This window comes from Malurus melanocephalus, unplaced genomic scaffold (genome assembly GCF_030028575.1).
Source record: "Malurus melanocephalus ecotype Western Australia unplaced genomic scaffold, MMel_1.1 scaffold_528, whole genome shotgun sequence".
NCBI lineage: Eukaryota > Metazoa > Chordata > Aves > Passeriformes > Maluridae > Malurus > Malurus melanocephalus.
This window is the reverse complement of record NW_026623760.1, coordinates 207,656-220,675: the sequence shown is the minus strand read 5'-3', so window position 1 is coordinate 220,675 and position 13,020 is coordinate 207,656. Positions and strand designations below refer to the sequence as shown.

Here is a 13,020-nt window from a genome sequence, read left to right as displayed (position 1 = left end):
CCCCCCCCCCCCACACCTGCATTTCACTGCAGAGCAGTGAGGAACTACCTCTATGAAATATGTGTCCTCTCTAATGAAAAAGCTTATAAATTAGAACAGGTTGCTGCTGTTAAACAAACCAAATACAGTCAATTTAAATAGCAACACACAAAATCAGAATGGATTTACTCTAAAAGAAGGAAAAAGAAGTGCAGTGGCAGTGTAGCAAAGAAGCACTCACAATTACAAAGAATTTACAAAGCACTTGATACAATTTACAAACCTTGCACATTCATTGGCTGATGCCTCTTGTCTGCAATTCTGCATGTTCAGGATGAAGCATTTGATAGAAAAATGGAAGGTTCTGACTGCTGAGAAGTAAAGTATGTCACCATATCTGTTAGTGCTAGCACACCACAAACCACTGAACCTATTTGCTTTCTACCTTCTGGCTGCATCTTGAGAAGAAGGATCTCTCTTGTGCTTGAAGATCCATACTGGATTCCCATTGGTTTGGAATTAGGAAAATGTATAAACAGATAAAGCTTCTTATAAGAAAGGGAAGATAGCATGAATTTGCTATGTAAAAAAGGAAAAAAAGGTGCCTCTTGGGAGAAGAAATGTCTGAAACAACTGACCTTCAAGGAGTAAATTTTCCAGCTTAGTGRGATGTTCTACAAATTTTATTTTTGTCCTCAGTGGTTAAAAGCCAACCAAACAATAGATATATTTCTGTTAACAATATTCATGTGAAAACAGAGAAAAAGAGAAACTCAAGATATAAAATATACAACACACTAAGGAGTTATGCTGTGATAAAATAAAGAGCTAAAAGAGTTGCCGCTTTGTATCTACATTAGTTAAAAAGACATAAATAGCCTCGTCTAATTTAATGAGCTGTTCAATCACATCATAGCTCATATTCAGTTTTGAAAACTGTGCTAGGTAACTAATTCATAGTTTCCACAGGAGGATTTGGTTTTCTAATTTTTCACAGAATTGGCATCTAGCAGCTCCCACCTTAAGACTTGTAAAAGAACAACTTCTGAAAGGGATGGTGTTTACCACTGAGCAGGTAAACCTGCTACTGTCTTCAACAATAAAAGCCACAACTGAGCATCACACCCTGCTTACAGAACCTCAGCTGTAACCACTCCATTAGCACATGCAGCTGGATTTATTTATTTCTTACTCATATAAAATGCACTTCATTTAGCAGTTGCCAATTCAGAAGGTCAATATCCTTGACAAATATCAGAAGAAAACAGATATATGAAATAACTCGTAATTTGCAAAAGAATAATACAGTGGAATTTGCTTGATATTCTCCATTCTACCTTCAACAAGCATTTTGTTTTTCTAACAGGATCACTGCCAGTATTGCTCATCATATTGTTATCCTAAAAACATGCTGAAAAAGCAAAAACATAGTCAATACAAAGATGCATTAGTTAAATCTTATTGTGGAATGCACATTACATTTTCTCATAAATGACACTTTTTGAGCTCTATTGATATATAAGATGCTTTCTGATAAAATATGTCCTCAAAAACAGGCAGCTATGTCAAAAGTAGCAGGCAGCTATGTCAAAAACACTCGATTCAAGTTGGGATGCAAACATGTCTGAGCTCTGCTCCCCTTTCTGCTAAAAACTTTTCATGTCACCTTCATTTTTTACTCAGTTTCTCTTTTGGAAATCTGGGGAAGATGAACCTATGGATTTGCTCATGCAAATATTCAGAGAACTAAGTACAGTGAATACTTATTATGCAACAGAGAAATTCTGAGGGCTTTGAGTAAATATCCTATACTTCTCATCTGGCATAATGACTGAGTATGTAAACAAGTAAAGAAGACAATTTAGAATATTTAAACATGTATAAAAGCAATGTTAGGGGCAAGATTATAATCATAAAAATATTAATACCTATATTKGAAATCACTCATTTCAGAAAGTTGTAATTACCTTGTGTACTTAACACATTTATATATGCATRTTGTTCTAGCTGTGTCATCCTTTATGCTAATGTATATCTTCTTGAAATAAAGATATTTGACATACTGTCATATAAGGTCCAACATGGTACACAGCAGATTCATCAATTTCCTGTTTCACTCTCTCGCTTACAGCATCCTAATCAACCTAATTAAAGCTTAGTTCATTTGAAATCTCAGATGACAATTTGTTTAACTCTGTCCCACTGTGGTCTTTTTATAAAGAGAATTAAATTTGATCTTCTGACAGCAATTATTAAATTATCCCAACTGGCCCCAATTAAGACACATGGCTCACAGGCCTCAAAATCCGATGAAGTGCCAAGCCCTCTCTTTCACATGCATACCTCCCTTTACTTTGCTTTGTTTTCTTAAAGCCAACTAAGCTCATGTTGGCAAGTAGAACTGAATGTCATTCATCAACTAATTCAAGATACAATGCATCTCTTTACTTCCATTGACATTCTGAAGTGGGGACAACACACTCAAACCAATCATTTTGAAACCTCTCTCTAATTCAATTCACCAATCTTTAATGCTCTCCATTGTATTGCATATGACCTATATATGCTCACTTGTAAAATGCTACCTACAACAAGCAGAGAAACATTAAATATCCATGGTCTAAGTTTTGTACTGTTTACAATTCTCCTTATAGTAATGTATCTCTTCTGTAAGTATTTCCCCTTGGCTGTCACCTCTCCAATGCAGAAATTAAAAGAAATGTGATGTTTTTGAAACTTCTGAAGTTAACCTTTCCTTTCCTTTAATTTCTGCTCTAATTTTTCCACACATGTTTAGTGGTATTGTGTGAAGAAATGTTCCCATGATTTCACATAAAGGAAAGTAGCCCCAGGATTTGGAACTCATTGATTGTATGGTACTCCAGGGAAATAGCTGAATTAAAACCACCCTCATGAGACCAAAGTAGCTTCCATACACATCTGGCTCTTCTTATTCTAAACTCTAACACCTGCCTGGAAATTTAACCCCCATCTTTTCTATGAATAACAAATTTATCTAATACCATTTGGTTTAGGTCAAAGCTGAGCTATGTAGTCCACTAAATTAATTGCAACGTAATTGATGTTGCTTGACACAGTTTTAYGACAGGCATCTCTCTCACTGTTAAAATATGTAAGATTTTCTATTTCTGCACGTTCACCCTAAGTGCAGCTTTGAGTAAAAGCATTAAAATACAACACATATTTTTTGAGCAAATGCATAAAAATGCAACACATATTTTTTTTTTTGTCTCAGTATTCCTAATTAATCACTGTATAAAATAAGAYTATGTGTACAAGTATCATCAAAAGACCAAGTACCAAATAAAAAAGGCAGCAGCTTCGATTGAGGCAATTTTTTTTCTGAATTTCCTTAATTTACATACTGAACAAATGTAAGCATGATCTTCCTTAAGCACGAAAAACGATAGAAAGACACTAACTTTCAAAGCAAAATTTTCTTTCTTAACAGGAAGATGCGCAAGTTTATGTATAACCTAATGAGACAGATTTTCTGTTGAGCTTTTTTCATAAAAAAAGTAAAATGATGCTAACCACTTCTCAAGCAAATTTTTTTTAAAGAACTTGCAAATCTTACATCTAAGAATTTAAAAAAAATTGACTTCAAGAAGCAGGCAACATTTTTGCTTTTGAAAATGCTATATGACACYAATAAATTTGAATGCAATAAAGTTGAGACAGGGTTTTGAAGAAGGTATTGAAATTTCTGAATCTTAACAATGATTTCAGTATACTGCTAATTATTTCTCACTGCATTCTAATAATCCCATAGAAGATATTAATTTTAGCACTTTTGCTAAAAGCAGCAAACCTGCAACAGATTTGGTGCAAGGAAATGGAAATATACTGTGGAAAAAACTCAGTGCAGAGATCAGATCAGCCCAAATCCTGCCATTACTCAGCACTGCAGTGGTGTGCAGATGTTTGTAGCGGTTTAAGGAGCCAGCAGGGGCTGAAAATTCTACATACACAACTCCAACATGATTGCAATTGAACCTCATCAAAGTAAGAGCTCATAATTTGTCACAGAAAACAGTCAATTAACATATGTTAGAAAAAAGCTCCCATAAAGATAATATATGATTAACGATCCAATGCAGCTGTCATAAATCAAAAGTCTGCATTTTAAAAAGAAGTGTCAGCCTGGATTTCTGAATATTTACATTGACAATGGAGACTGTATTTTAAAAAGCTACAAAGAAAAAACCCCAGTTATAATATTTCCTCCAGGTTTGGAATTAAAGTTTTAGAGAGATCCAGTGTATTTGCAGTTCTGCTGGTTGTGCAGCAAGTAGTTAAGAATCTTGTCCAAACATAATGAATATTTTGTTTTAGTTCTGTTTTAAAAGGCAGACCTTCACTGTGAGAGAGGTGGCCTTCATTGACAAGCTTTGCTGTGAACACAATCATCTGAAAACACAGCATCTCCTTCTTGCTTTCAAAAATACAGTGTAGAGATGTGCATTGTAGTCTCAGGGCCAGCCCTGAGTAAAATTGTACCACAGTCAGTCCTGTTATTTCATACCCACACTGCTGAAAATTAAATCTGAATGCTGTCTGCAACTGTAATTTATATATACAGAAGGATTTAAAATAGTTTACACATACATATGCACGGAAAGTAAAGCCTGCTGCTTTATTGAGACAGAGCACTGACTGTGATGTCTAATCTGAACAACTATCTTTACTCCTTGTATTTTGCACACCAGTATTTTAATTACTGGAACACTGCACAAATAAGCTGGTCTTTTTTGTTTTTTTTTTTTTNTTTTTTTTTAACAAAGCACTAGGCATTTTTCTTCCTGCTATCATTTAGGATCCCATGGGGCAATCAGTAAACTCCGAAGTGACCTGAGTAGTTAGTTTTTTGTATGCATATGTGAGCGTGTTGTAGAAGGAAGTGCTTCCTCTTTTCTGTTTGAAAGAGATCCAAAAACCCCAATATTTTGAAACTCAGTAGTCTGACTGGACATTGGTCAATGTATTTTTAAAAATGCTTAACTCCTATTCAGGCATACATGGTTAAAACCGGACAAATTTTAGTCACTGCTAACAAAGAGTAATATGAAGGCAATGGTATTCTACAGACATGAAATATGATTATTTTTAAGGTTCTTTTCTCACCTTTAAATGATTGAGAAATGCTGTTTCCATCCATGTTACAGGCTGGTATTCACCAGCAGTTGCAAAGTTAGTTCCCTTAAACCAGACTTTATTATATTGTTACTGAATTGTGTGGTGATTAAAAAGCTACAAATTCACAATCCCTGAATTGGCAAAGACTTCTGAAAATACTAAAACTTAATATGCAGAGASGTCAAAAGGAAAAACTGAGTGTTTAAAGCTACTCATGCAAGCATGACTGTCTCAAAAAGATCAAAAGCACTGGTAATTCTGACCCATTTACATTGAGCAAAAATTGATATTCTTAGCATTCCTCACTATATTACATTATGAGGAAAAAAAAAATCATTGTGAATCACTGCCCCTTTTAAGAAAACACTGTAAATAATATTAAGGTTATGCTGCCTTTTTTTTTTTTTTTTTTTTTTTTTTTTTTTTTTTTTTTTTTTTTTTTTCCTCAAGAGTGTGTTCATTGATTCCCAAGCAATCAGTAACATTTTTGATTAAGATCTCAGAAATAGCTGAAAATCCCAAGGCTTCTCTACTACTGAAAATTCATGACTTTGACTGTCTCCAACTAATGACAGTAAACTATGCAGCCTCAAGCAAAAGAGATTAATTTCAACTTTGTAATGAATAGACAAAAAGACTGGACAAAATACATTCCATAGCTACTCAGTTGTTATATCTATAACAGAACATTCACTTTTGGCCCTACAGACATTTACAGATATTATTCAAGATGCAAAACAAGCAGCACATTACAAATGACACCATGACAAAGTTTAGAACTGCATTMTTTTTCTCATGCTTTTTTTAGAATAAAACAATGTTGTGCATAAGACAGATTCAAATTTAGTATGTCTTCCTGATATGCTTTAAGAAACTTCTACAAACAGTAAGAGCAGAATAATTAAAACAGGTTCCCAATTTTATGGAAGTACTGTGTCAGAGTGATTTCCTAGATTGTATACCTAAATTTCCCCTCTTTGTAGGTAATATGAAGATAATTTTAAAACTAGATAATGCATAAATGAGCAGTAAGTATCAGTGCACTCCTATTATACAACGTATTTTCCAGTAAAATGTACCAAATTGTTTACTTATCATAATATCTTTAGTTAAGATATCTCCAGCATACTTTTTTTTTACATCAGGAGTAACAAATTAAGCATGATGAAATACTGTAAGAATATTCATCCTGCTATCTCTTCATGAAGTTCTGCAAAAGTGAAAACTACCTGAGTCTGTAATGGCTTCTACTAAATGGAAAAGCTGACAGCATTCCATAAGCTAATTCAAGATATTTTAAAAATTATTTCGTAATTTGAAATGTAAAGCTTGAAAACAGTGTTCACGAAAACAATATCCCACTTCCTGATTGCTTCTGTACATACGGATCTGTTGGAATCTTTCTATTGATTTTACAAGCTGAGACTTTTGAAAAGAAGTCGAGAATACTGAATTAGATGTCCAAGACCAGTTTAGTATCAAGGCTGCAAAATCTAAAMGGCTTTTACCCACACATATGTATGGCATTAGCACATTTAAATAAAAGAAAAATATGCTCAATGTTACTGAGTGTCTGTAGTAAGTCCATTGGTTGACTCTGGAGAGGACAGAGTAGTTGCTATGATGTGGAAGACTCTAGATCCTCACAGACTTCAGCTGTGTTTTACAGTCACAAAGTATACAAAAATTAAGCACAAAAATTTAAAATAGTAATATTCATATTAATCATCACCATCATCATCATCTTACTCTCTACAAGCCATGCTAATACAAAGGTTCTATTACTTAGAGATGGACACTGAGGAATAAAAGGCTCCATTGCATAATTTTGCAGGAAACAACCATAAAATACTTTGAAAATGTTCAAGAATAAATTAGAAACTTTAATGACTGCAGCTTTCGCTGTCAAAATTTCTAAATCACTGGAAACTTTGGGATCAAGTTACTAACATTTTCCCATACAAGCTTGTCCATCTACTTTTTAACATCAGCACTCTGAGACAAGAACTAGCTGATTTATTTCTCGTGTTAGAAGATCTTGTTGCTCCATTGTAATTTTTTTTTTCTTGGCTACAATAGATGGAAGCAAATCTCTTACTGGGTTATAAGTTTAGTGTGTTTTTCAGCCTGTTTTTTCATGTTGAAATCTTAATTTTTGTATTTTTTTGTTGTTGTCTGTTATCCTTTGATGTTAGGTTCCCAGATAATTTGTTCCAGTTTCCAGAGTACTTTCTTCAGATGAGAGCCATGCATTAGTAGATCCGTAGCTCCTGCTGAAACCTCTTACAGGGATAAATAGAGCTTGCAGTAAATGTACACGAGGTTGTTTCTGGAAACCCCACTGCTACATGATTCTCTGGCACTGACAAGACATATTCAAGAATTTGTGGTAGGAATTCAGGTGTGCACAGGCTGGCAGTTGTCAGTTTTACCATACAATACCTTTTCTGCTAAAAAAACCACAGAGATATAATTGTGCATTCTTTTTGCAAGTCTGGTTAAACCACTGCATCACTCATTTCCCTTCACCAGTCAAAAAGATCAAGTGCCATGAACATGGTAGAATGGTTTTAGATGGATTTAAAGTACAAGGTTTTAGTGTCACAGCTTGCTCCGCTCAGCCTGGCTTATCAGATAATAAGAAGAGCAGCAAGAATAGAGAGTTTGACACTACCTGGAACAGACTGTAAGAATTCCTTCAAAATTAAGCAGGCTTTGCACCTCACCTGCCACAGGCAAAGCGTATTCTGCATCAAGACAGATATGCATACAGGAGAGTAGTAATATTTACCTGTTTCCTTAACCTGAAGTCAGAGCCATGCTGTGCTGCTCTGTAAGAGGGTGAGATTATTACACCTTCATCTTTTTAAGACTTGTCACCCTCGATCAAAGAGATGTCAAATGCTCTTAACCTGTATGGTGTATGGCCACCCTGATTAATGAAAAAGACACTTCCCTGAGTTGCTGCAGTTAAGACAGCATGTGTGTGATCCTGTTGATTCTCACAAGCTAATCAGGATCAGTCTGGGTCAGATTTATGAATTGCAAATTCCTTGGGACAGGGACAGCATCTTCCTATAAACTCCTATGGTACAAAGAATAACAGGTTAAATAATGGGTCTGCAGTCATAAGACTCCAAAACTGTGCAGATAATAAAGACATTTCAACTAATGATGTTTTGAAGGCTCTATGATAACAGAAAAGACTGTGTTACTGATGAATTACAACAAAAATCACTGAGAATGCTAAAGTTAATTCTATAAGGATTTTCGTATGCCTAACACTGGCCAAATTCCATCTTCAATTATTGTTCTGCTATATAAATCATAATGCAGCCTAAGAAGACATTCCTTGCTTTTTGATTTAGAGAGATTTAATAATTTTTTGTCCTGTTTGAAACGTTACCACTTCACCATGATTCTGCCTTCAGAGTCAGCTGAACTACTGATGTTCTTTGCTCATAATTTGCCTACAGTAAGTTGTATCAAGACCTATTTTACATGCAATAAGAGGGTTTTTTTTATTAATAGGAATGCGAAGTTATCTGAAGTGGGGCAAAGCTTTTTCCTCTTATTTTTCTAGAAAAGTAGCACAGAAAAAAAATGCTTGCAAGATAAGAACTTACTTTCAAATTAATGAAGATTAATAAAGATGTGATTTTTTTGCATCCACCTATCCCTGACAATGAAATTAATATCTACATTCAGCTAGAACTGATTGTAATACGGAGTTTTTGGAAACAACAACTTAGGGATGAATATAATATAAATGCCATGAAAGAAAACAATGGATTAAACCTAAAGGAATGATACTACTTCATTCTTCAGCACTGTTTGAATAAATCTAAAATTGTCTTTCCAAGGCTGAGTCTCTGTTCAGTTTTGTCAAAKACCAGCACTGACTTGGAATGGATTGTTTAATATTTGCTACTGTTTGTACTTCTTAAGCCTGGAATTATAGCCTGTAATTAACCAAATTAGTCTTCCATTTTCCAAAGTAAAGGTGGCACATTTCACTCATATAAAATAATCCATCATTACATTTTAGATTCTGGTTTGCTGTCAAATCTGTATGAGAATGTAGTAATATATTYACTAAAAGTTTTTATGGGGTTTTCTTCCTGAATTTTGGCCATCTTTCAAATGAAATACATGAACTTTTCTACTTGACAGAGTAAAAATCATTTTGGAATACAGTAAGACCTAGAATTACTTGAGAAGAGGGTGTATTTTTAGCCTGGTCTTACTGAAAAAAAAAGCAACTTGTGAAAAATATGATAGGATATGTTCAGCATATTAAGAATGTTAGAAAGTAGCTGCATATATTTTAGTCAATATCTATTGTGAGATTGAGTTTTTATAAGTATTATAAACTTGAATACTTTGTGAAATTCGTAATGAGTATTAACATAAACTGTCACATTGGTTTTGATTACTGCAGGACTTTTTACATTTTACAGCAGGAAGCAGGCCCAGTGTCACAGCTGTGCGGTTTGTAGATGTATAGCAGGATTACGTGTCATGCCCATTATGAAATCAAGAACTGTGAAGGCTAAAGATGTGCACTGCACAGAAAGGGTGGCTCATCTGAACAGTAATGTGCACCTGTTGCAGTGTGCAGTGACTGCTTTTAACTCCTCCCTGTTCATGGAATAATGATGGCAATAAATAATTTAGTTCTATATACTTTTTCTCTTCTATTAGTTAGAAAATAATGAAAAAAAAATCCTAGTTTGCATCTTAGGAGTGACTGTGTAGTATCTGTTTGACTGAAAATCTGATAATACTGCAGTATAACATTTTGCTCGTACTGTCTTCAGTAAGTCTAAGATTTTTAAAGATTTGCTGCAGAACAGTCCTTCAGGAAACACATTCTACATGCGGAGTTCATTTTTAATCTCTTATCAATTGTTTGATCTGAGATTATGAAGCAAGTTACCTTGATCGTATTACAGCTTAAAGTCTCTGTTCTTTTTGCCTCCATGAACGTGTATCTTATTTCCTTTTTGCCGTCCTTAAAAGATGAATACATTAGCTACATAAAATGAAAGAGAAAAGGAAAACACTTTGAAAATGTGTAACAATGTTCCAAATACTGCATATATTTTAAGAAAAACTGGATTTTAAATTAACATTATATGCAATGTCCTCATAAATGAAGCTACCATTAGAAGCAAACACGTAGCAACTTAAGCCATCGAACAGTTCTGATTTATTCAATCATCTGACTTTTCTGTTGTCTTCCATCTTAATATCTGAACACATGGCAATGCCCATGGCACCACTTTTTTTATCCTACCTTCTCTGTTTGCAGTGGTGCATTTCCTTTGATAAAGGGGAAAAGTTAATAATTTTAACTCTTTTTATGACAATCTAAAAATATGTCCCTGCTGCCACATTAATTCTAATGCAATATTCCAGCTTTAGATCACTAAGCAATACAATCTGAACATGTCAAAATTAATGAAAAAGACTTCAGAAGTAGCCTTCACTTATGCACTTCATCAAGCCCCAAGGTACTAAAATAAAAATTGAGATCCAATGAGAAATAGAGAAAAGTCCTGGGCAGCTGCTTGTTCAAATACTTTTATACRAGATTAGAAGAAAAAAGCAAATCTGCATTCCTTTGTTAAACTAATGGCTTTTTTTGAGTCTAGTATATTAGAGAARATGTTAAAGAACAGTTCATCCTCTCATAAAGATTACTTGTGCAAGACTGCCAAGGTCAGGGTCAGCCTAGCTTATCAGCCATAGACTGGTAAGTACCAGACAAGCAAAATGCCTGTTTCTCTTTTCTGTACTGCCTAACAGCCAGTTTCTAATTGCATGCTGGAAAACAGGTGATTGAGTAACAGCTTCCCTCAAGTTTGAGATAAATGTTGCAGTCTGACGCACTTCTTTCTCAGTTCTATAAATGCATACATATATAGGGCATAAATCCTGGAAGAAAAGTGATGTAAGTATCCAAACAATAGGAAAAAATAATACAAAATATTGTCATTCTTTAAGAATATTTTTGAGTCATCTGAGTATTTTTCTAGCACTGAGTTGCAACCAGCACTGAAACACATTATCTATTATTGAATGTAGTTGTTCTACACTTTCGATTTTCAACCATGTTTTAAGAAACATTGAAACAGAATAATGTAATATTTGGAAATGTCTGTTTAAAAAAAATATCTTTCCCAGGAACTGATCAATATTCTTACTGTGAGCATCAGGTGTAACATGACTAGGAACAAGTAGTATGTTAATATTGGTTATTCAATCCCTGAACTGTAACAGAGCTATTTCTGTACTTTGAATAAAAATAGATTAACACATCTCTTTTACCGTCTTGTATCTAGGGAGAATAAATCATAAAGAAAAAGAATGCATGGTATTCCATGATGTCACTCCAAAATTTGCTCATAGGAACCAGTGCATACAGGAACATATTCTGCTGGGATTGTGGTTCCAGGCTTAATGATTGAGAGTAAGTTACCCTGAAGACTAACCGGACATGAGGATTTGTAAATTCCCAATTTAAAAATATGTAATAATTTTGGATTGTTTCAAGAATTATTTGGGCTTAAAGGTTGCTTGGTATTGCCATTGGCTGTAATCCATTGGAAGATTATTGAAATAACAAGACAAGAAAAAAAAAAGTGAAAAAAGTAATCAATTTACTAATCTTACAGACCAAGGAGTTTGCACTGAAATAAGATTTAGGAAGATTTAAATATAGTGAAGTTAACTTCAGGTATGCATGTCAGCTTCCTCCACTGTTTTTTTTTTTTTTTTTTTTTTTTTTTTTTTTTGAAAATAACTAATTTGTAAAATTTGATGCAAGAAGAAGAAAAAACCTACCAATAACTTTTTTTATCCACTTAAGATTAGCTTTCACTTTGTAATAATACAGCCTAGAAGACGTTCTGCATTCTGATAATATAAATAATATTATTTAAATAACTTGCACCCATAAGGTAGTGTAAAATTCAAAGGATTTAAAATAATTTAAGAGGACACCATCACATCAAACAATTATATTAAGTCTTAATAGGGCACCATTTTACTTGATGAAAATAATTGTGCCATTTGTGCAACATCCAGAAGTAGTAAACTTGAACAAATGCTTAACTCTTTGCAATACTAAGGTTTGTAATCCCAAATTCACAAGCATAAATGTATATACCTAATTTGAAACATTTGAATAGTTTGCTGAAGGCTTCAGAACTCTTCTTGTACCTAAGATTAATTACATGTGTAATCGTTAGTATGAATTAAATCACAGATTAATAAAATCACAGATGATGTTACAATATCCAGAGTCAAGCAAGCCAATGAGAATCTAAAATCAATGAATATGTGACAGATGAAAAAGCAAATCCTTCATGCCGTTTATAAACATTTGATAGATTCAAGTTTGGTGCATCCAAATACAGCAGTGTATTCAGGTGGAAGGCAGTACTTTCAGTGCATGGAACAGTATTTAGGCAATTTTTGCTAAAAATTGTCACAACAAATTCCACAACTTAATTCAGGTGTAATTAACTATGAGATTGAAAATTCAGACATGGAACTGGAGAAAATGGTCCTTTGTGTTGCACAAAATACTTCATGAATGCCCACAAGTGCAGAACCTATCTGACCACACTGAAGCCATTAACATTTGGCATCTAGTCTAATGTTCTTCAAACAGCCTTATTACTTTATCATCAATGAAAGAAATTAGGCACCACATAAATACAGCTGCAAAAGTCTGACCATAATTACAGGGACAATGATAGAAGTAACGAGATGGACAGCAACACAGGCAGACAAGGGGATTCCTTTCCATCTACAGCTTTGTACAGATGAAGTCTAGTGACTTAAAATGCTCAACAGGAAGCAGAAAGGGAAAAT

At 34.0% G+C, this 13,020-nt stretch overlaps 1 protein-coding gene across 10 annotated transcripts in view; it reads right to left on the bottom strand.

Moving 5' to 3' along the window:
• The window catches only part of MEF2C (myocyte enhancer factor 2C), a 124,201-nt gene that overhangs the window by 89,455 nt on the left and 21,726 nt on the right, over positions 1-13,020 (bottom strand). For 8 of the 10 annotated variants that reach the window (XM_057381779.1, XM_057381787.1, XM_057381784.1 and 5 more), the window contains exon 2: positions 10,076-10,171. The exons of the other annotated variants lie outside the window; for them this stretch is intronic. The gene's annotated coding sequence lies outside the window, so the exon portion shown is untranslated. The remainder of the gene's footprint in view (positions 1-10,075; positions 10,172-13,020) is intronic. 10 annotated transcript variants of the gene reach the window in all.